Below are 21,384 nucleotides of genomic sequence, written 5' to 3'. Positions count from 1 at the left end.
GCTGAGAAGGACTAAGTCTATCAAAGTCACTCATCGAACACTGTGGTTTGTACTGTATACAATGTTCTCCTGGTTCTGCTGACTTCACTCAGGATCAGTTCATATAAGTTTTTCTAGGTTCTTCTGTAGTTGGTCTATTCATCATTTCTTACAGCACAATCGTGTTCCATTTCATTCATATACCACAACTTGTTCGGTCATTCCCCAATTGATGGACATCCCCTCAATTTCCAGTTCTTGGCCACCACAAAGAAAGCCACTATGAATATTTTTTTGTACATTTGGATCCTTTCCTTATCTTTGTATCTCTTTGAGATATAGCCCTAGAAGTGATATGACTGGGTCAAAGGATCTTCACATTTTCATAGCTCTTTGGCATAGTAATGTAGAACTACATTACTCTGCAGAATGGTTGAATCAGTTCACAACTTCATCAACAATGCATTAGCATTCCAATTTTCTCACATCTTTTCCAACATTTCTCATTTCCCTGTTTGATCATGTTAGCCAATCTGATAGGTGTGATGTGTTATCACTGTGATGTTTTGATATACATTTCTCTAATCAATAGTGATTTGGAGCAGTTTTTCAAATGAGTGTAGGTAGATTTAATCTCTTCCTTTGAAAACTGCCTGTTCATATCCTTTGACCATTTATCAATGATGGAATGACTTGTATTCTCATAAATTTGATTCATTTCTCCACATAAGAAATGAGGCCTTCATCAGAGACACTAGTTGTAAACATTCTTTGCTAGTTTTATGACTCCCACATAATCTTGGTTGCATTGACTTTGTTTGTACAAAACCTTTGCACATGAGAACAATGTTATGAGGGTAAAAATCAACAGGCCTTGGCAACAGATTGGATATGGGTGGGGTTGGGAAGAGAGTAAGGAGCTAGGAAAGACTCTTAGACTGCAAGCATGGGTGACTAGGAGGATAGTATTGATCTCATCAGTAACAGGAAATTTAGGAAGAGGGTAGGATTGGTGGGAAAAGATAATAAGTTCAATAGGAATGCTGACATTCAGATTTCTACAAGGTAGAAGGCATTTTAAAATTAATTTTCTGTTCAATTCAAGTTCTTTACTCATCTTAATCACAGTAAGACTTCTTTGTTTTTACTCCAAAGGGGAAGCCTTCTATTCATTGAATTACTGCTCACAATTCCAAGGGTTATTTCATCTCTTCTCAGCTGGATCCTAGTGTGCATCAACCAATGTTAGCTTTCCCTGACAGCCCTTCGTTTGTGTCTTGGGTGTCATTCCATGTTTAGTCTTCTCATTTAGAAACTTAGAATAAGAAAATTCCTTTCCAGTTTCTTCTACCTTCATTCTCCATGTCCTGTCATTACTCATTTCCATCACTTTCACCTGGACACTGGTCTAAATATTGAGGTGAACCTATTCACCTGATTTTGCCCCAGTGTCTGGGCCACCAAGCAAGTTCCTGTCCATCTCCATGTCATGCCCCCTCCTTGACTCTCTTCTCTGTCTCTTTCTTTCTTTTCTGCCTTCCAACTCTAGTTCTAAGAGGACTAATGACATCAGCAAAATCATTCCCAGGAAGATCATGTCAATTATTTGCCTGTCACTATTCCTCTTCTTGTCTCTGACCAAAATTCTCATAGATGTGTTGTCTACCTCTAAAGCAACAGGAACCAAACCTTTCTGGAGTTAAGGCCCATCTTCCTTGCCTCTATTTTAGTTAACAGTGTCTAGCAGAGAGTACATATTTCATAAATACTTTAGAGGGAGGAGCCAAGATGGCAGAGTAACAACACAGACTTTCTAGAGCACTCCCCTCAAGCCCAGCCAAATATCTGTAAAAATAGCTTTAAGCAAATTCTGGAGCTACAGAACCAACAGAATGATGGAATGAAGCAAATCTCCAAGCCAAGACAGTCTGGAAGGTTTCCAAGAAGTATCTGTGGCAGCCAAAGCAGCAGCAGCAACTGTTTCTGGAATTCTAGACCCATGGATTGTGGAGGAATCTAACAGCTGACATTATAACATCCCCACCCTCACTAGAAGCAGAGATCTACCTTGACAAGAGTTCAAATGTCAAGTAAATACCTGGGGAAATAAGCAAAAACAGGAAGAAGAATCAGACTATTGAATCTTACTTTGGTGACAAGTAAGACCAAAACATGCAAATAGAAGACAACAAAGTCAATTTTCCTCCATTCAAAGCCTCCAAGAAAAGTATGAATTGGCCTCAGGCCATGGAAGAGCTCAAAAAGCATTTTAAAAATCAAGTAAGAGAAGTAGAAGGAAAATTGGGAAGAGAAGTGAGAGTGATGCAAGAAAATTATGAAAAACAACTCAATTTCATGTGAAAAAAGACCCAAAAAAATGCTCAAGAAAATAACAGTTTAAAAAATAGACTAACCAAAATGACAAAAGAGATCCAAAAAGTCAATGAAGAGAAAAATGCCCTAAAATGTGGAATTGACCAGATGGAAAATAGAAATTTTGTCACAGAAGAAAATAATTCCTTAAAGATTCAAATGGAGCCAATGGAAGCAAAAACTTTATGAAAAATCAAGAAATTATAAAACAAAACCAAAGGAATGAGAAATAGCAGACAATGTCAAATATCTCATTGCAAAAACAAATGACCTGGAAAATAGATCCAGGAGAGACAATTTAAAAATTATAGGAATGTGTGAAAGTCATGATCAAAAAAGCTGCCTAGATATCATCTTTCAACAAATTATCAAGGAAAACTGCCCTGATGTTCTAGAACAAGAGGGTAAAAAATATTGAAGGAATCCACTGATCACCTCCTAAAAGGGATCCCAAAAGGAAAATTCCTAGGGATATTGTTGCCAAATTCCACAGTTCCCTGGTCAAGGAGAAAATATTACTAGCATCCAGAAAGAAACAGGTCGAGTATTGTGGAAATACAATCAGGATAATGCAAAATATAGCACCTTCTACATTAAGGGATCACTGGACTTGTAATATGGTATTCCAGAGGTCAAAGGAGCTGGAATTGAAATCAAGAGTCACCTACCCAGAAAAACTGAGTATAGTCCTTTGGGGAAAAATTGCTCATTCATTGAAATACAGGACTTTCAAGCATTCTTGATGAAAGTGCCAGAGCTGAATGGAAAATTTGACTACCAAACACAAGAATCCAGAGAAGCACAGAAAGGGAAACAGGAAAGAGAAATCGCGAGGGATTTGCTGAAGTTGAACTGTTTACATTCCTACATGGAAAGATCATATTCATAATTCTTGAGACTTTTCACAGTTTTTGGGTAGATGGAGGGATTATATCAATATATAGATAGACCCACAGGGTGAGTTGAAGAGGAAGGGATGATAAAATAAAATAAATTATAGGGTGAGAAAGGAATATATTTTGAGGAGAAAGGAAGAAATAGAGTGGGGCAAATTATCTCTCATATAAAAGAGGCAAGAAAATGCTTTTTCAATGGAAGAGAAGAAAGGGGAGGTGAGAGGGGAAAAGTGAAAATTACTCTCATCACATTTGACTTAAGGAGGGAAAAAGGTGCATACTTAATTTGCTATGAAAATCTGTCTTACACTACAGCAAAATAGGGGAAAAGAGAAAAGGGGGTGAAGAGGATGAAAGAAGGGAGGACAGACGGGAGGAGGGGTAATTAGAAGTAAACACTTTTGAGGAGGATAGGGTCAAAAAAGAGTATAGAATAAATGGGGGCAGGATAGGATGCAGGGAACTATAGTTGGTCTTTCACAACATGACTTTTATGGAAGTCTTTTGCATAACTGCATATGTATAACATATTACCAAATTGCTTGTCTTCTCAGTGGGGATGGAGGAAGGGAGAAAAGTTGGCACTCAAAGTTTTAAAAACAAATGTTAAAATTATTTTTACATTCAAGTGGGAAATAAGATATATAAGCAATGGAGGATAGAAATTTATCTCACCCTACAAGAAAATAGAGGGCATGGGGATAAGAGAAGAGAGGGGTGTGATAGATGGGAGGGCAAATTGGAGGAAGGAGCAATTGGAATGCATGCTTTCTTGGGGAGGGCAGAGGGGAGAGATGGGGAGAAAATCTGGAACTCAAAACCTTGTGGAAATGAATGTTGAATATTAAAAATAAATAAATTAAGAAAAACAATGGAGGAAGGCTTTAAGCAGAAGTGGTACTATTGAAAGTTGTGATTATTGAAAGTTATGCTGACTAGTGATTCAATTGTGCCCAGTCCTGCTTGTCAAATAGTGTTGGGGAAGACATCACCCATTCTGCAGCTCTTGTAGTATCTGCTATCTACCACTTAGTGGTTCATCCCCACAGGTTAGCACACAGGGCCAATTGGGGAGGAGTTCAAAACACAATGGCCCATACCCTCTTGCTGATGTGGACCTATCCAAATTGTCTTTGTCTCCTTATGAAAGTCATCAGTCAAAATTGGCTCCATCTTGAATTCTTTCCTGATCTCTAGTGATCAACCTGTCTACATGTTGCTACCTCAAAGTATTAATAGATACCTTTTAATTAGCTAAAAATAATGCTTTTCATTCGGTGATTCATTTATTCAAGCTGTCACTTATACTCCACACACTCATCTTTGGTACAAAACTAAAAAACTGAAAAGATTTTTGTAGCTGATGAAGTTGGTTTCTCTTGCCTGAATCAACACAAAGTTGCTGTACACTTCACAGATATTTTAGAAAGGCCTTGAAGCTACAGTACACTAAGAGATATACTAATGAAACAAAATCATGGGAATTGACATATTTTCCTTAGATCTACTGCATCTTGCCTTGAATTTAGAGCTGTGAGAGACTTCAGGAAGCATCTAGTCCTTCCTCTTTGCTTTACTCAGGAGGAAGCAGAGGCTCAAAAATAGGAAGTCACTTCTCCAACATTACATTGCTAATACATTATTGAGCAAGGAATGAAAACCAGATCCACCAACTCTTTAAAAATGGACTCAGTTGTGTGGTGGTGGAATCAGTTGTGATTATATCCTTTTCAAGTAATTGCCCCTTTGATCTGCTGGGTTATCTTTATTTCCATCTCTTTCCATACCCCCTAAATTCAGAGAATTTTAAGTTCTGTTGCTCTGATTCTCAAAATGTCTTATGTCTTTTCTTTCATTATCTAAGAGTCTTCCCTTATCACTGGGTGCCTGGAGTCCATATTCATAAATTCCTTCCCATTATCTTCCTTTTCCAATCTACTGATGAAGCCACTAACAGATGAATTTAACTGATGCAAAAATAGTTATATTCCTCTTCCTCAAATTGTTAGAGAAGATCCCTGGTTGCCTTGGAAAGCTTAGAAAGCTGTCCTTGTCTGCCCTGAAAGATCATCTACCCTCATTTTGCCCCTCGACATTTTTAGCTTCTTAACTCAGGGAGTTTCCTATACTTGATTTTAGTGTTTCATTTGGCAGTTGAAGAAGTCCATATCTCGGAGTAGGAGGGTAATTGAGAACAGAAGTTTCCCATAGCTCAGCTTTCTCTTTCTTCACATTCATTCTTCACTCTCACAGGAAATGGCCACTGTGCCATGCCAAGCATACTTCGTATTCTAGTGCTTACAGTCCATTTCCTCCTGACCTGCTCCCAAAGCTGGGGGTAGGCTTTACTGACCTGACATGTGATTCCCATTTCAGGAAGTGAGACATGTATGCCACCCCCAGTTGCCCTTGTCCCCAACCTTTTTAGCTTGATAGAATAAAAGGGTGTGGGAGACAGAGGACCTTTGACGTTCTTGGAAATATTCCTTATGCTGTTTTACACCAAGGGATGGAAGTGTCTAGTGAAACCCTTGCAGAGGTTCATAGGTCCAAGTGCAAAGAGTAAGTAAGGTCAGAGAAAGGGGAAGAATATAGTTGGTGAATGGTTTAATGGATACTTCCTTTGCCCTAGCAAGATCTCATTTCCCAGATTCAGAATTCCCAAACTGCAGGACAGCTTCTACAAATTCCACAAAGAATATCGTCTTGGAACTTCAAACTAAACTTGCTCATCTCCATAAGGGATGGAAATTTTCTTCTTTTCCCTTTTCTTCTTTCCATGCCCTGCAATTTGAAAATAGAAGTTATTTTTGTTCATTTGTCTGACTCTTCATAATACATTTTGGGGTTTCCATGGCAAAGATATTGGAGTGATTTGATACTTCCTTCTCCAGATCATTTTACAGCAATAAGCCAAGAAAAAGAAGGAAATAAAATTATGAACCTTTAGAGATCATGTGATTATATCCTCATGAATCCCTCAAAAATTCACAAAAAAAGTGCTGGAAGAGTTGCCGGTAATTAAATAAATAAATAAAGTGAATCCAAATAAATCATCAGCATTTTACATATCCCAAAAAAGGGAGAGTGATAGAACCAGAATATTCATATAAAATAACTGCAGACAGTAGAAAATACTTGGTGGTCCACCTGACAAGACACACTCAAGAACACAATTACAGATTATTTTTCACAAAAATAAAGGTAGAATTAAACAAGTGAAACAATATTAATTGCTCATAGGCAGGGTAAGACAATACAATAAAAATGACCATACTAACAAAAGCAGTTTATTTAGTCAGAATCATACCAATGAAATTATCAAAGAATTATTTTTCACAGTTAGAAAAATAATAACAAAATTCATTTGGAAGAACAAAAGTCAAGATTTTCAAGGGAGCCAGTGGAAAAAAAATGTGAATGAAGTAGCAGTGCCAGATCTCAAACAATACTATAAAATTTTAATCATCAAAACAAAATGGTACTGGCTGGGATGCTTTCAGGGGCTTCTAGTACCCAAGGACACAAGTGGCAGCAACCATAACAGAATCAACTTCTCCTCTTGCTCTCTTACCACCAACCTCTCTCCATATCGTCTGGTACCAAACCTCTGTCAATACAACACTGGAGCCTCTCAATTCAAGGGGCCTAAAAATTGAAGTCAAAGATTGAGACATAAAAACATATGGGGCAAACTCAGTTTAGTTTTTCTCTTGTCCTACTTAGATTTCTACTACTTGGCTGCTCCTCACATTTTCATCATTTCTTTTAATCCTCACATTCCTTTACCATTCTCTATGTTTACTTATTCTGAATCTTTGTCTATCTGTATCCTCATTAGGCTTTTGATGAACATGGTGACCATATCATTCTATATATCTTGAAAAAAAGACTGATTTCATATACTGTGTCCCACTCACAGTGATAAGAAAAACATTTCTTTGTGAAATTGTGTGTCCATAAATTTGGTTCAGAAATAGTTTAGTTTGCTTGGAACACACAGGAAAGGGGATGCATATGAAAAAACTTGGAAAAGTAGCTTTGAGCCAGGTTATGCTGACCATAAGTACCAGTTTCTGAGGAATTTTTAATTCACCAGGTGAAACATGGAAGACCTTTCAACATGAGAGAGCATGTTCAAAACTCTATCTTAAGTAGATTACACTGTTACTGTGTGGAATATGGATTGGAGAGGGGAGAGTCTACTGGCAGGGAGACCAATTTTGTGCCCATAGCAATAGTGCACAGAAAAGGTAATAAAGGAAGGAATTGGCTATATACTTAGAGAAAAAAGGCTGAATTTGGGAGATGACATGTAGCTGAAACTAACAATATTTCAGAAATAGAAAGTAAGATGATGGAGAGGGGAAGAATTAAGGACAACTCTTATGTTATGACCTAGGTTACTGGAAAGATAGTAGCATCCAGAACAGAAATAAGGACATTTAGAGGAAGGACAGATTTAGGAATGAAGGTGCTGAGTTTTTCTTTGGATATATTGCATTTGAGAAGCTTTTGGAAAATGCAGAAGATGTTCAGCAGTTAGTTCATGATGCTGGTAAGGAACACAGGAGAGAGATCAGGAATGAGTATAAAAATATAGGAATTTTTGGCCAAACAGTGAGCTCACCAAGAAAGGGTAGAGGGAGAAGAAAATAGAGCCCAGAATGAGGATGTGATCTATACCCAAGCTTAACTGGTGGAAGGTGAATGATGAACCAACAAAGAAGGCTGAAAAGAAGCAGATAGGAGGAATACCAGGAGGGAGAAATATTTTGGAAACCATGATGAGGAAACAGCTCCACTGAGATTAAGTGACTGCCCAAGATCACAGGGTGGTCAGTGGCAGAGCCAAGAGTTGACTTGAAATCCAGATGTCTTTCCACTTAAGGTAATCAAAAACATTTAGTGGCTTCCTATTTAACCTGGGAAAAAGAACAAACCCTTTATCCTGACCCTTATGCCACCTAAAATCAGCCTCTAATCTAAATTATCAGATTTATTTTACATGACTACATTTAATGTTCTCTACAGTCGAACCAAAGAATTAACTTTTCTCCTAGAATTGACCTTCTATTTGCTGCCTTCATTTATTTTTCCAAGGTGTTCCTCATGACTACAATGTGCTTTCTCAACTTCTCCATCTGTCAGAATCCTTATCTTCAGTCCAGTCTGGGTTTAGCTATCATCTTCTCCTAATATGCTTTCGATGATCCTTTTCCAACTCTAAACTGGTAGTACTGTCTCTTTCTTCCAATTTCCCTAGAACACTTTGACCTCTTTCTTGTTATCTTCAATCTAAACTGGGTATGATATTGTATTCAGGATCAGAGAAGTTAGATGGTATGAAGGATTTAGGATTAAGGATCCACTATCCACAGTTTGTTGTTGTTGCGTATCTTTCCTTCTGAAGATGACTAATGACTTCAGGAGGGTGAGTTTTGACTTGCAAATGAACTGGATTTAGGGAGGCAGGGATGTGCAAAGCCATCAGTCTCACTCTTTCTTCCAGAGTCATTAGAATTCAGGGGCAAGACAGAGGTCAAGACCACTGGCAAAGTCTCAGATGTAGCAGGAGACCCTGTCATTTTTAAGCTAGGGTCTTTCCAAGGTCTCAATTTCTCTGAAGCAAAATTCATTTAACAATTAAAGGTTAGGTAAGAATTAAGGCAAAAGATGGCCTAGTTTGACTTCCCAAAAGAATCAATCTGGTTGGGGAAGACCCTCAGAGTTTCTGGCCAGAACTGAAAAAACTGGTATTTGCACTCATTCTGAGCCACCAAAACCCAAACAATGAGCAAGTATGGCTTGGACTGGGACCTCTTATTAGTCATTTGTCTAAATCCAGAATGATTTTGGTTTAAAGACATAGTCAAGTAGCTCCACTTAAATCCCCAAAGGCTTTATCAAAGCCTGTTTTACAAAACTATATTTCAACAATTCATAAATGAAAACCACATGAGTCAAAAAGTTAACTGTCCCAATAATTTTAAAAAAGCAAAGTAGAGGAGAAAACAAAATTCTAGCCCCTAAACACCAAGACACTTTGTAAACTTTTAAGTAATCGAAATTTATATTGCTTTGGACAGAGCACCCATATATAAGAATAGGACTCCCCAAGAAAGAGATGAAGAGGGGTAAGGAGGAGGACTGGCATGTGTTTCCAAATCAAAGTTTCCCTGTCAGGAGGGAATTATGCCAGAGACTGTTGTAGGTTCCATTCTTCCTAGGTACTTGAGGGGGGAAACCCAACTACAGGGCAAGGAGAGGGGAAGCTTGGGAAGCATAGGGGTGGTTACCTTGACTTTGAGAATGATTTTTAAGACTTCAGACTGCACCCCACCTTGCGTGTCACAGAAATGATGTGGTTTAAGAGATTCAAGGACCTGACACCAGGACCATTGGTTTGAGGGGGGGTTTCAGGGACCCCTTCAAGGGCTGAAGTACAGAAGAGGATCATCTGAAATGAATTCATGGACTCAAGAATTCTTCAAGTCATGCTTACAAAGGTTTATTATTACACTGAGTCAAGCTCCTGAAGGAACTTGAGTCTTAACATGAATGTTGCTAAAGCTTATATAGGAAAAACAGTGGATTATGTGGCAAGTATGCTAATTAGGTGGTAATTTACAACCTTGGTCACAGATATCATTCATTACTGGAAATAAGGGTAAGGGTTTCTCAGGGGTGTATTTTTGGTCTGTTACATCTGTGGCAAGACAGTTTTGAGAATTGGTGTTAATAGCTTGACCTGTGGATTGAATGTGATAACTTTCTGGTTACAAGATAATTTTGTTTTTATATGAGAATTTCTTCAGAGATCAGCTTGTTCTAGTGATGGGAAAAGATTGTTTTATGGGGCCCCTGCTCATGTGTCATTTTGCAAAAATGAAGTTTGTCTTTCTGGGGCCCAGTCATGAATTATTGCTAGGCATGGTGTCCTTGGGCTCAAAAGAAAGCTGTCAGGGATAGCGTTTTGAAGCTAGAGAGAAATGGGATCTTGGAATTGAGGTCCAAATACAAGCATGCAAGCAACCCATCAGCTCCATGATATTTGAATTGTTTCTCTCTGGTTCCTTGAAATATTTTCCCTTACACCTGGGAGAGCCGGTATTTGAATACAATACTTCTGGGGGTTTCATTTTGGAATCTGTTCAGGAGTTTGGTGGATTTTTTTTCTTTTTTAAAATAGTATGAGCATAAAGAAAGTTTTCAACTGATCCAGCAGATTCTTCAAAAAGTAACAGTTTGACTAAAACAGAAAACTGGGCATAGGATGGGAAAAGAGTTTGTATTGAGATAACAACCTCCCAGATGAGGAAAATCTTCTATGACAATAATTTTAATATCTTCTCACCAATATATGGGGACCGATGCCGATCTCTCAGGGAGCTTGTGATTAATTCATTGCTCAAGCAGCAAGCACTCATGGTCAAAGTAGGAATCCAATATCTCTACTCCCTGGAAGAATTCATTTAAATCATTTAATTTTCATAAGCTCACTTGTCTCATGAGTACAAACAGGCTGTCAGACTGGATACCCACTTTCTTTCTAAGCTTCCTTCTTTCTCTAGCATATTTAATAGCATTCTGTGCCTAAAAATCCAAAAAAAAAAAAAATGAATCACTCACGCCAATTGTGGGATCTGATAGCATTTTTAAAAATCCTGTTCAAAGGGTTTGGGTTTTTCTTTCTATTTCAGGGATTTATTAATGGAAACATCACCCCAAAATGTGGAAAATATTATGATAAATCATGAATTTCTTAAAATAATTTTCATTTTTGCAGATTTCACTATACTATGTTTAAAACTAAACTTTAGTAGAAGAGCCAAAAATATACCTCTTCATCATAATATGACATAAGAAATTAGTAGCTACTGGAAAACTGGGGCTCCATCTTTACTCGTTTTTGCTTCTTCAGTACAACTGACTATGCATATATTTTCATTTGACAGTGGTTAGGGGTTACCCAGTGATGATGACAAAAGTTTTATATTTCAATCCCCTTTATATTTTGTGTAAGGTCTGAAATTCCCCTGACTGGGGAACTCTATACTTCTCATATAACCATGGGGTGAATTTTGATACCAAGAGACCAAGGAACTCCAGATTGATTAGAGGACTTTAATCAATCATAATTAGTTACATATAGGGCCAATCCGGGTCAGGGGACAGACATTTTAATGGATCCCCAAAGAGGACTCTTTAAATCTCCAGGGTAAGGATGGAAAACAGACAAAGGGAGGAGGAGCTAGAGAATGGAACACTACTCGGTGATGGATACTTTGCGTTTTCTGCTTAGAATGTGAGCATTTTTAATCTTGGGCTTTAAGCCAATAATGATGGATAACATTAACAGTAGTGTGGATGATGTATTCTTTGGGTTTGCCCAAACACAAATTTGTTTCCTGATCACAAAATGATCGCAAACAGGTCATTGAATTCTCGTTATGACCTTTACCTGTCACATTATCTGAAGTATGACTCTGGGACTGAATTTATGATTCAGTATCTAAGTTACGATTTTTGATGAGTCACCATGTCCAGGCTTCCACCTTTCATAGAGATTTAAGTTAATGACTTTTCACTTCTTACTGGGTATTAAGGCTGTTCCCCAATCTAGACACCATATTTTGGAAATTATGTCTGGTTAACTTTCCATTTACAATAAGCAAGGCTTTTATGTTGGTATTTGTCCTATTTTAGTAAAAACACAGCACCACATCAGTGAAAGAAACCCCAAGCATGAAACACTCCTCCAAATCATAAGTGCAATCTGCAACTATTAAAAACAAAACCTATTACCTGAGAGAATTGCCTGACATTTCAAAGAGCTCTTAATGATTTGGTGGTTCCCATTTAAACTCTTAATCGCTGTAGATGTAGATGATGAGATGAAATGTAGAAAGATGAAATGAAGCTTCCACAATATGGAGGAAGGAAGAAAACATTTATGAAAGAAGGGATTCACGTTCAGCACATATGTTGAGATTTTACGTTAGTTTAAATTTTACTCGCTTAAGCTTTGAATGTGGTTGTTTACATACGTTTACAAATTTTGATCACTTACAAGGCTTTAACTGTTATCAATCTCTCCATGGAATCTCATTGTTCTGGGTAGAGTAATGTATTTCTTAATAAGTGCTAAAGGCAATTATAAAAGACAAACTATAACTATATTTACACAAAATGAAAAGTTTCTCCCTCAGGAAACTTAATGCAAATGGGGTAAAAGGTCAAGTTATCCAAAGGAATTAAAAAAAAAAACAACAACCTTTCACATCACATTTCTCATACTCATATGAATATAAATATATTCATGTATGTATATTTGTTTACACACATAAATATAGATATATATACTATTATGCATACATATAAGCATAAATACACATGCATATGAATACATATGTATGTGTACACATATGTGTTTATACCTACATGTGTGTATAATTCAAAAAGTTATTCTTCATGATTATAAGGGATTCATAAGGACAGAATGCTCACCTTTTATATATACAAATTATTTGTCTAAGATTCTTATTAAAATTAATAGTTTATGGCAAAGATTAGGGTAAACCTGACCCTGATATTAATTTGAAAATTAAAACCATTTAAGAATAGCTAAAAAGAGTCATTCTTTTATACAAATGATGTGCATGAGGAAGAAATGATACAAAGGTAAAGGAAACAGATTGTCCTGTGACGATCACAGAGAGGTCTCTTTCTTAGTCACTGCTGGCTAGAGTCTTGGCCAGAATCTTCCTTAATAGGCTAATCTTTTACCTGGAAGATGGTCATCTACTTGAGTGCCAGCATAGCTTCAGAAAGGGAAAAGGAATAGTCAAAATGGTGGTCACTGCCCAACAACTCCAGGAGAAATGCCAGGAGCAGAAAAGAGGTCTGTACACAATGTTAGTAAATATGACCAAGGACATTGATACTGCCAGTTGTGAGGGCTTATGGAAAATTATGTCAAAATGTGGCTGCCCGGAGAAGTTCATCAGCCTTGTATGCCAATTTCAGGATGGCATGCTTGCCTAGCTTCTAGATAATGGATGATGTTATCCCTCTTTCCCAGTCACCAAGGAAGTGAAATAAGGCTGTGTGCTTGATCTCATGCATGATGTGTTCAGCCATGTTGTCAAATGTTTTCAATGAGCATGAACATGACATTATGGTCAGCTACTGCACTGATGGTACATTTTTCAAGCTGAAAAGGCTATGAGTCAAGACAAAAGTGGAGCGAGTGTTGCTACATGATTTTCTGTTTGTAGATGACTGTGCACTCAAGGCAGTCTCTGAAGCTGAGATGAAACAAGGCAAGAATCAATTCTCTCCTGCTTAGGCTAATTTTAGCCTAACAACTATCACCAAGAAAGCACAGGTGCTCCATCAGGCAGCAAAACATCATGCATATGTAGAACCATATTGTTACAATAAATGGAGAAGTTTGGAATGCCCTTCCTTGGTATGTACTTTCCAGGGATGTACACACTGAAAATGAGGTTGATACATGCACTGGTAGAGCTATCTCAGTATTTGGAAGGTTCTGAAGGAAAGTGTGAGAGAGAAGAGCCATTAAAGTGACCACAAAAGGGAAGGTCTACGGATGTGCTGACCTCATTTTTGTATGTCTCTGAAACCTGGAGAATATACCAGTGCATGTCAGGAAACTGAAGCATTTCCATTTGAATTGTCTTAGGAAGATTCTGAAAATCATCTGGCAGGATGAGATAACAGACACTGAGGTCCCTTGTCAAGCTCCACTGCTAAGCATTCAAACTCTGCCTCAGAGAGTGCAACTGCAATTGGCTGACCACATTGTTTCAGTGCCAAATGTTTGCTTGCCAAAGTGCTAGTAACAGTGGTCAGAAGAAGCAATCCAAGAATACTTTCAAGGTCTCTTTAAAGATAATTGGAAGTGACTGTATGGCATGGGAGGCACTGACACATGATACCTCATTATGGCATACTCAGATCAGAGAAGGTGCTATGCTCTATGTGCAAAGCAGAGTTGCAACAGTTCAAAGGAAACATGAGAAGAGCAGATTTGGAGAATCCACCCCAAAATGTTCATAGGGATTATTTGTGCCTGACATGTGGTAGAGCTTTCCCAGCTCTGATCTGATCAGCCACAGTCTGACATACTGAAACTTGACTGTGGCATAGTAATGTCATTTTTGTTTTCTTTGAGAGCAAAGGATAGAAACCAACTAACCAGTCCCATATCTATCCAAATTTTTGTAACTAAACTTTTTAAAAATTTAATTTTAGTTTTCAATATTCATTTCCACAATATTTTAAGTCTAAAATTTTCTCCCCATCTCTACCTATCTCTCCCCTCCCCCACCCCAAGAAAACATGCGTTCTGATTATCCCTTCCCCCAATCTACTGTCCCTTCTATCACACCACTCCTTTCCCTTATCACCATCTCCTCTATTTGCTTGTAAAGACAGCTAGTTTTCTATACCCCATTACCTGTATTTCTTGTTTCTCAGTTGCATGTAAAAATAATTTTAGCATTCATTTTTAAAACTTTGAGTTCCAACTTCTCTCCCTTCCTCCCCCACACACATCCCCAGTGAAAGGGCAAGCAATTCGATATAGGTTATACATGTGTAGTTATGCAAAAGACTTCCACAAAAGTCATATTGTGAAAGACTATATTTCCCTCCATCCTACCCTGCCCACCCCATTTATTCTCTCTTTCAACCTAGTCCCTCCCCAAAAGTATTTACTTCTAATTACCCCCTTCTACCCTTTGCCCTCCCTTCTATAATTCCTCCCACCACTTATCCCCCTTTCCTCTGCTTTCCTGTAGTGTAAGATGGGTTTTCATACCAAATTGAGTGTACATGTTATTCGTTCCTTAAGCTAAATGTGATGAGAGTAAGCTTCACTTTTCCCTCTCACCTCCCGTCTTTTCCCCTCCATTGAAAAAGATTTTTCTTGCCTCTTTTATGAGAGATAATTTGCCCCATTTCATTTCTCCCTTTCTCTTCCTAATATATTCCTCTCTTACCCTTTAATTTCATTTTTTATAACATCGCTACCTATTCAGCTCACCCTGCACCCTCTTGTCTATATTGATATAATCCCTCCAACTACCCAAATACTGAGAAAAATCTTAAGAGTTACAAATATGATCTTTCCATGTAGGAATGTAAACAGTTCAACTTTAGTAAGTCCCTCACAATTTCTGTTTCCTGTTTGCCTTTTCATGCTTCTCTTGATTCTTGTGTTTGAAAGTCCAAATTTCTATTCACCTCTGGACTTTTCATCAATAATTTTTGAAAGTCTTCTATTTCATTGAATGACCATTATTCCCATGAAGTATTATACTCCATTTTGCTAGGTAGGTGATTCTTTATTTTAATCCCAGCTCTGAAAAAGAATGTTTATCCCTTTGGCCATTTCTGACTCTGGTTATAAGATGGAGATGATACCTAATTTCATCCTTGCTTTTCATCTACATGGCATGTTTCTATAACCAAAGCAGAGTTTAACATGTGAGCACAATGCAAGTAGTGGAATCTTGCTATTTTCAATAAATTGGGTAAGTGGGTACTCTGGTATGAAAGATAAAATCCCTGAAATAGAACATTCATTTTGAATGTTATAGGAATGATTACATAAAGAAAAGAAAACCAAAGTATACATGTGATGTTGTATCATTGTTCCATAGAACAAGATTGAGATTTAAGGTTAACTCTAATGGTATGGAATTGTTGAGGACCCAAAGACAGCAACTTGCTGGGTCCTGCTCCAATGAATTCAATCCAACCCTTCTTTCAATCAAAGAAGGTCAAAGTTTGTTGAGATTTTTCAATACTGGGTGGACTTTTAGGGATTATGAGCATTTGTAATGCTAAAACAAGCTGTATCTTACCTACAGTGGGATTCTGTGGAATGAGTCTGGGGTGACCCCCGGTGGTCTGGGGATTCCAGGAATATTCTTGGTAGGAGTAGGCAGCAACCTGGTGAACTGGATTGATAGCACATATTGAAAAGAGAAAAGTTTATGGACCTCTAGACAGCCAGTTCACATGGGACAAGTTGAGGTTTTCCAGGGCCCTTTTAGACAAATGGGACTAAAACTATTTGGGTAAGGCACATAGGTATTTACATATTACATGCTACAAAGACCAATTGGGTAAAAGCAATTCACTGAATTAATTACTGAGACTAAATCAAAGACATATTTGGTTTGGGGAAAATGATTTCAGTCTAAGTTTCTTAGAGGCAGGTAACCTCTGGTAGTATTTAGCATTGATGGAAAAGTTAAATGTCTGTTTTGATTTGAATTCATTTCATGAAATTAAGCTAAATTTAGGGTTTGAACTTATCATATGTGTAGCTCATTCTTTTAGATTGAGCAGGGTTAGAAAGTGACTGAGTCATTTGGGAAAGAGATGTAAATCTATTAGAGTAATAACTTATGATTGTTATTTAGTCAGGAACTACAACATGTATAGAAAGTCACATAAGCCACTTAAGACTTGTTGACACTGATTATTGGAGCTTGCTGTTTTAAGATTTTATGGGACTATTAACTGACTGTTCTTCTGAGTCTAACTCCATGTGTGGATAGCAAGAGAGGCAGTCTGAGCCACTGATCCATGATGCCAGTAAGACAGTGAGATGGTGGCATGAACTGCAAAAAGGTGATATCATGGGAAGGTTGGGATAACAGCTATTTATCCTGGGCTGAGGTAGGATTCTCCTGACTCAGTTTCCCCATTGACATCTGGCAGACTTTAAGCCTGACTTAATGCCAGTTGACAATTGACTCCTGACTGGAATTGATATGAAGTTAGGGAAATGTTGTTTCTCTGCAATGTCCCTACTCTTAGTAGCAATTTCCTATAATCAAAAGTTTGATAAGCTTAATACCAGATCTGTTAAAGATTGTTGGCAGGGGAACATTTGAGGTTAAGCCTAAAATTAAGCTACTAGGCCTAGAATTTAAGACTTAACAACAATAAGTTAGGGTCCTTTAATTCTTAGTAATAGTATGGAGACCATCAGGTTAAGGGCTTGTGAGGTTAGCATACATAGTTATTATTATTTTGTCTCAGTTGGTAAATGTTAAAAGAAAAATGGTTTAAAGAAGCATCACATGACCAGAAGTTGAAATTGTTTTATGAGGTGACATGTACTGTGTTACAAATGATTATTTATTTTATTTATGTAAATATTGGAGCCTGTTAATGACTCCTTAGTGAAATCTCATCCTCCTGATGGGGGAAATGGATAGTGAATTAACATAAAAGGTAACACCTGAGTTCTAATGTGAATTTCTTAAACATGTCAATTGACCAAAGTTCCAATTTTGATTTTGTAAGAGTGATAACTGTATAAAGCTTAGGAATGGTAATCTAAAGTTGTAGTAAGATCATTTTGTAGGACAGTGGACATCGGGATTTCTACAAGAAGGTAAAGGGAGGAAGATGCTGAGATGCTGTGCTGAAGACTGCTTGAAGGAGCATCCAGAACAGAAAACTACATCAGGTGATGTTCCTCCCCAGACCTGCTGTATGACATGGAACCCCTAAATGGACAATTCATGGATCTACCTTTGTATTTTGAATCTCTGTATCTGTACTTATGAAATGGGACTTCCCCCTTGTAATTTGTCAATGCATCAGTCAACTTTGCTCCCTTCCCGTATTCATATAAAAGGGAGATAGATGAAGGGAAGAATTCATAGGGAAAGGAAAGTGAGGAGGTATTGATTGGATTTAGGTGTGGAAACAAAAATTTTAATAAAGAGAATTGGAGGGAGTTTGTGAGAAAACAGGAAGTAAGCTTTAGTTCCACACTTTGATGGGGGGTTGGAGGTGTGTGACCTAGTACAGTAAGGTGAAGATCAGAAAACTGCTACACATGCTCAATAAGTTGTATGAAGAAAAGTCTATCAGAGGAGAATATGAAGTCACATGGCCATGGGACAGTATCACGGGAAATCCAAAGTTCAGAATTCCATAAGGGCTCTCCCTCATCCTGACCTGGCTGTAGTCTTTCCAGTGGCCATGCTGGAAGCTACCCATTCCTTGAGGGGAAGGAACATAGAGGGCCTTCCCTCCTCTGAACTCTATTTTTAATAATTTTTTCTTGATACCTTTTTGTGTGTCAAGTTTGTCTCTAATATGTTGAAAAGAAGGACTAGAATTAAATATAATTCATTTCCCCAGGGAAATCTTCAACTTATCTGACCCTCCAAACATTCTCCAGAATCTGCTGATATGTGTTAAGAATTTCACTATCACCTGGTTACATTATAATGACACCTCAATGATATATATATGCTATGAAAACCACAAATGGGAATATAATTTTAATCAACTCATCTGGCTCATTTAATTGGTATATCTTTAGGGTGGTGTTGGAGCTCTCACCACCATTGGCATCACTGAAATAGAAAGGTAAACCATTTCACTGCAAAGTCAGTTTAAAAATTTATGAATATGACATGCTCTTCTTTAGAAATAGGACCATTTTCAAAATTGTTCCCTATCACCACAGAAAGAGCCCTCTCAAATGAATTGAATCCATAATGTGACTGAAACTAAAACATATGGTTCATTTCTCTCTCTAATCACTCCTTTCATTTGAAACATTAAACTTTAGTGTTTTCATCTTGATTTTATGATCAGGATTGGAAGATATCCCAAGAAGTGAATATGGTAGAGACAGATGTGAAAGGACACTTTACCATAAAACTAAACGTGGATATCAATGATAAGGTTATGTCAGCTTTCACAATTCAACAAGGGTATAGTGGTGAAAGTTATGAATTTCTGAGACACACAAGGGGAAAAATATACAATTGGAGGAAGGGAGGTCAAAAAGAGTGTGGCCACTTAGTCTGACTGCCAGCCCCATTGGAAATTAAATAGAAAACTATGAGAGATAGACAATTCATGTGATTGCTTCATTTTTCAGTTTTTTGTTTTGTTTTGTTTTTGTTTCTGTATTAGACCTCTGTAGATTCTAAAGTCAATACATTCAAAATGCTGCCTAGTAATTTAAAACCACAGATAACTTTAGCAAACATTTAGGCTAATATGGAAGCTTACCCTCAAGGATGATCAGCTGTGCCACACTCACTAACATTTTTGATCAGAGATGTTTTGTTACATTCTTTATCTTCATCCATCATGGGTGGTGATTATTGACATGCATCATCTTCAACAAATACAGAGTTCAAAGTATTTCAAGTGAAGATAAAAGTAATGAAATTCTTAAAAGCAAGAGGTTTTCAACAACTTATTGGTCCACTGAATTCAGAGGAGGAAAGTTCCATACAGCCAGTTCCTTACACTGATGCAAACATTGGCTTTTTGGGGTTAATTTTACACACACTCCCTATATGAACGTGGAAATCACATGATTAGTCAATTACATGTAATTTCCAAATTGAAAAAGACTAATACATAAAAGAATTAGTCATAAGATTGTTTTACAGGTTCAGCTTCATGCCCTACTGAATTAAAATAATTTTGGAAAAAATGTATAATAGGCTTGCATAGATAGTAAGGTATCAAAAAGACAGAAAGATATGGCCTTTGGCTTCTAGCAGCTAACATTCTATTTGGTTGATGCCATAAATTAGTTTCTTGGAGAAATCCACAAATACCTACTCAATTGGTACTGCATATAAATAAGAGTGTAGGGACTGAGCCAGGATGGCAGAGTAGAAAGATACAAAAATGCAGGCTCTCCCCACACAACCCATAAAATACCTGTAGAGAGGGACTTTCAACAAATTTTGAAGCAGCAGAAATGGAGAACAACAGAGGGGAAGAGATTTCCAGCCCAGGGTGACCTAAAAGGCCCATGGGAAACATCAGTTGCACAGAGTGGAGCACAGAGCCCAGCCCAGCCTTGGCCGCTCAGCAAGGAATGACTCTGGGAGGAGAACACCTCGGGGGCGGAATCTCCAGTCGGAATCCCTAGTCACAGCAGCAGCAGCGGGTTCCCAGATCCCTTAACCCACAGGTGCCAAAGGTCAGTGACAGGGTTTTTTCAGCTGGCCAGGAAGGGAGAAGTTCCTTCCCATAGCTCTGACAGCAGGTTGCAGCCACAGAGGCCATATAGCAACCCGTACAGCTGCAGCATCCATTGTTGCAGCGTAAAAACCCCTGGGGGCACTGAGGAACTGAGTCTTACCTCAGCCCTGTGTAGAGGTCCTGAGGAAGCTGGTCTTTGTCTCTCATTGAATGGTAGCCCTGCCCCCACAGCTTGACTAAATCCCAGCCCCCCAGTGCTGACTTGGTAGAACTGGAGGCCAGGAGGCTGTGGAGAGGAAACTCTGCTAAGATTCTAGGCACAAAAATCCCTCCATGCACCCAGACCAGGGTACGCTTGATTGGGTGACCTTGGAGGAACTGAGATGTTACAGATTCTCAGAGTATACCCTACTCTTGACAAAGAGTACCCTACTCTTGACAAAGGACCCAAAAGTCAAGTAACTGGTTGGGAAAATGCCTAAAAAAGGGGAAAAAAATAAGACTATAGAAGGTTACTTTCTTGGTGAACAGATATCTTCTCCCATTCTTTCGGATGAGGAAGAATAATGCTTACCATCAGGGAAAGACATAAAAGTCAAGGCTTCTGTATCCCAAATACCCAAAATAAATATCCAATGGTCTCAGGCCATGGAAGAGCTCAAAAAGGATTTTGAAAATCAAGTAACAGAAGTGGAGGAAAAACTGGGAAGAGAAATGAGAGAGATGCAAGAAAAGCATGAAAAGCAGGTCAACACCTTCCTAAAGGAGACCCAATAAATGCTGAAGAAAATAATACCTTGAAAAATAGGCTAACTCAACTGGCAAAAGAGGTTCAAAAAGTCAATGAGGAGAAGAATGCTTTAAAAAGCAGAATTAACCAAATAGAAAAGGAGGTTCAAAAGCTCACTAAAGAAAAGTTCTTTCAAAATTAGAATGGAACAGATGGAGGCTAATGACTTTATGAGAAACCAAGAAATCACAAATAAAACCAAAAGAATGAAAAAAGGGAAAATAATGTGAAATATCTCATTGGAAAAACAATTGACCTGGAAAACAGATCCAGGAGAGACAATTTAAATTTATGGGACTACCTGAAAGCCATGATCAAAAAAAGAGC

Source organism: Notamacropus eugenii, chromosome 3 (genome assembly GCF_028372415.1).
Source record: "Notamacropus eugenii isolate mMacEug1 chromosome 3, mMacEug1.pri_v2, whole genome shotgun sequence".
NCBI classification, from domain to species: domain Eukaryota; kingdom Metazoa; phylum Chordata; class Mammalia; order Diprotodontia; family Macropodidae; genus Notamacropus; species Notamacropus eugenii.
The sequence above is the reverse complement of the archived record's forward strand: the minus strand, read 5'-3'. Positions refer to the sequence as shown.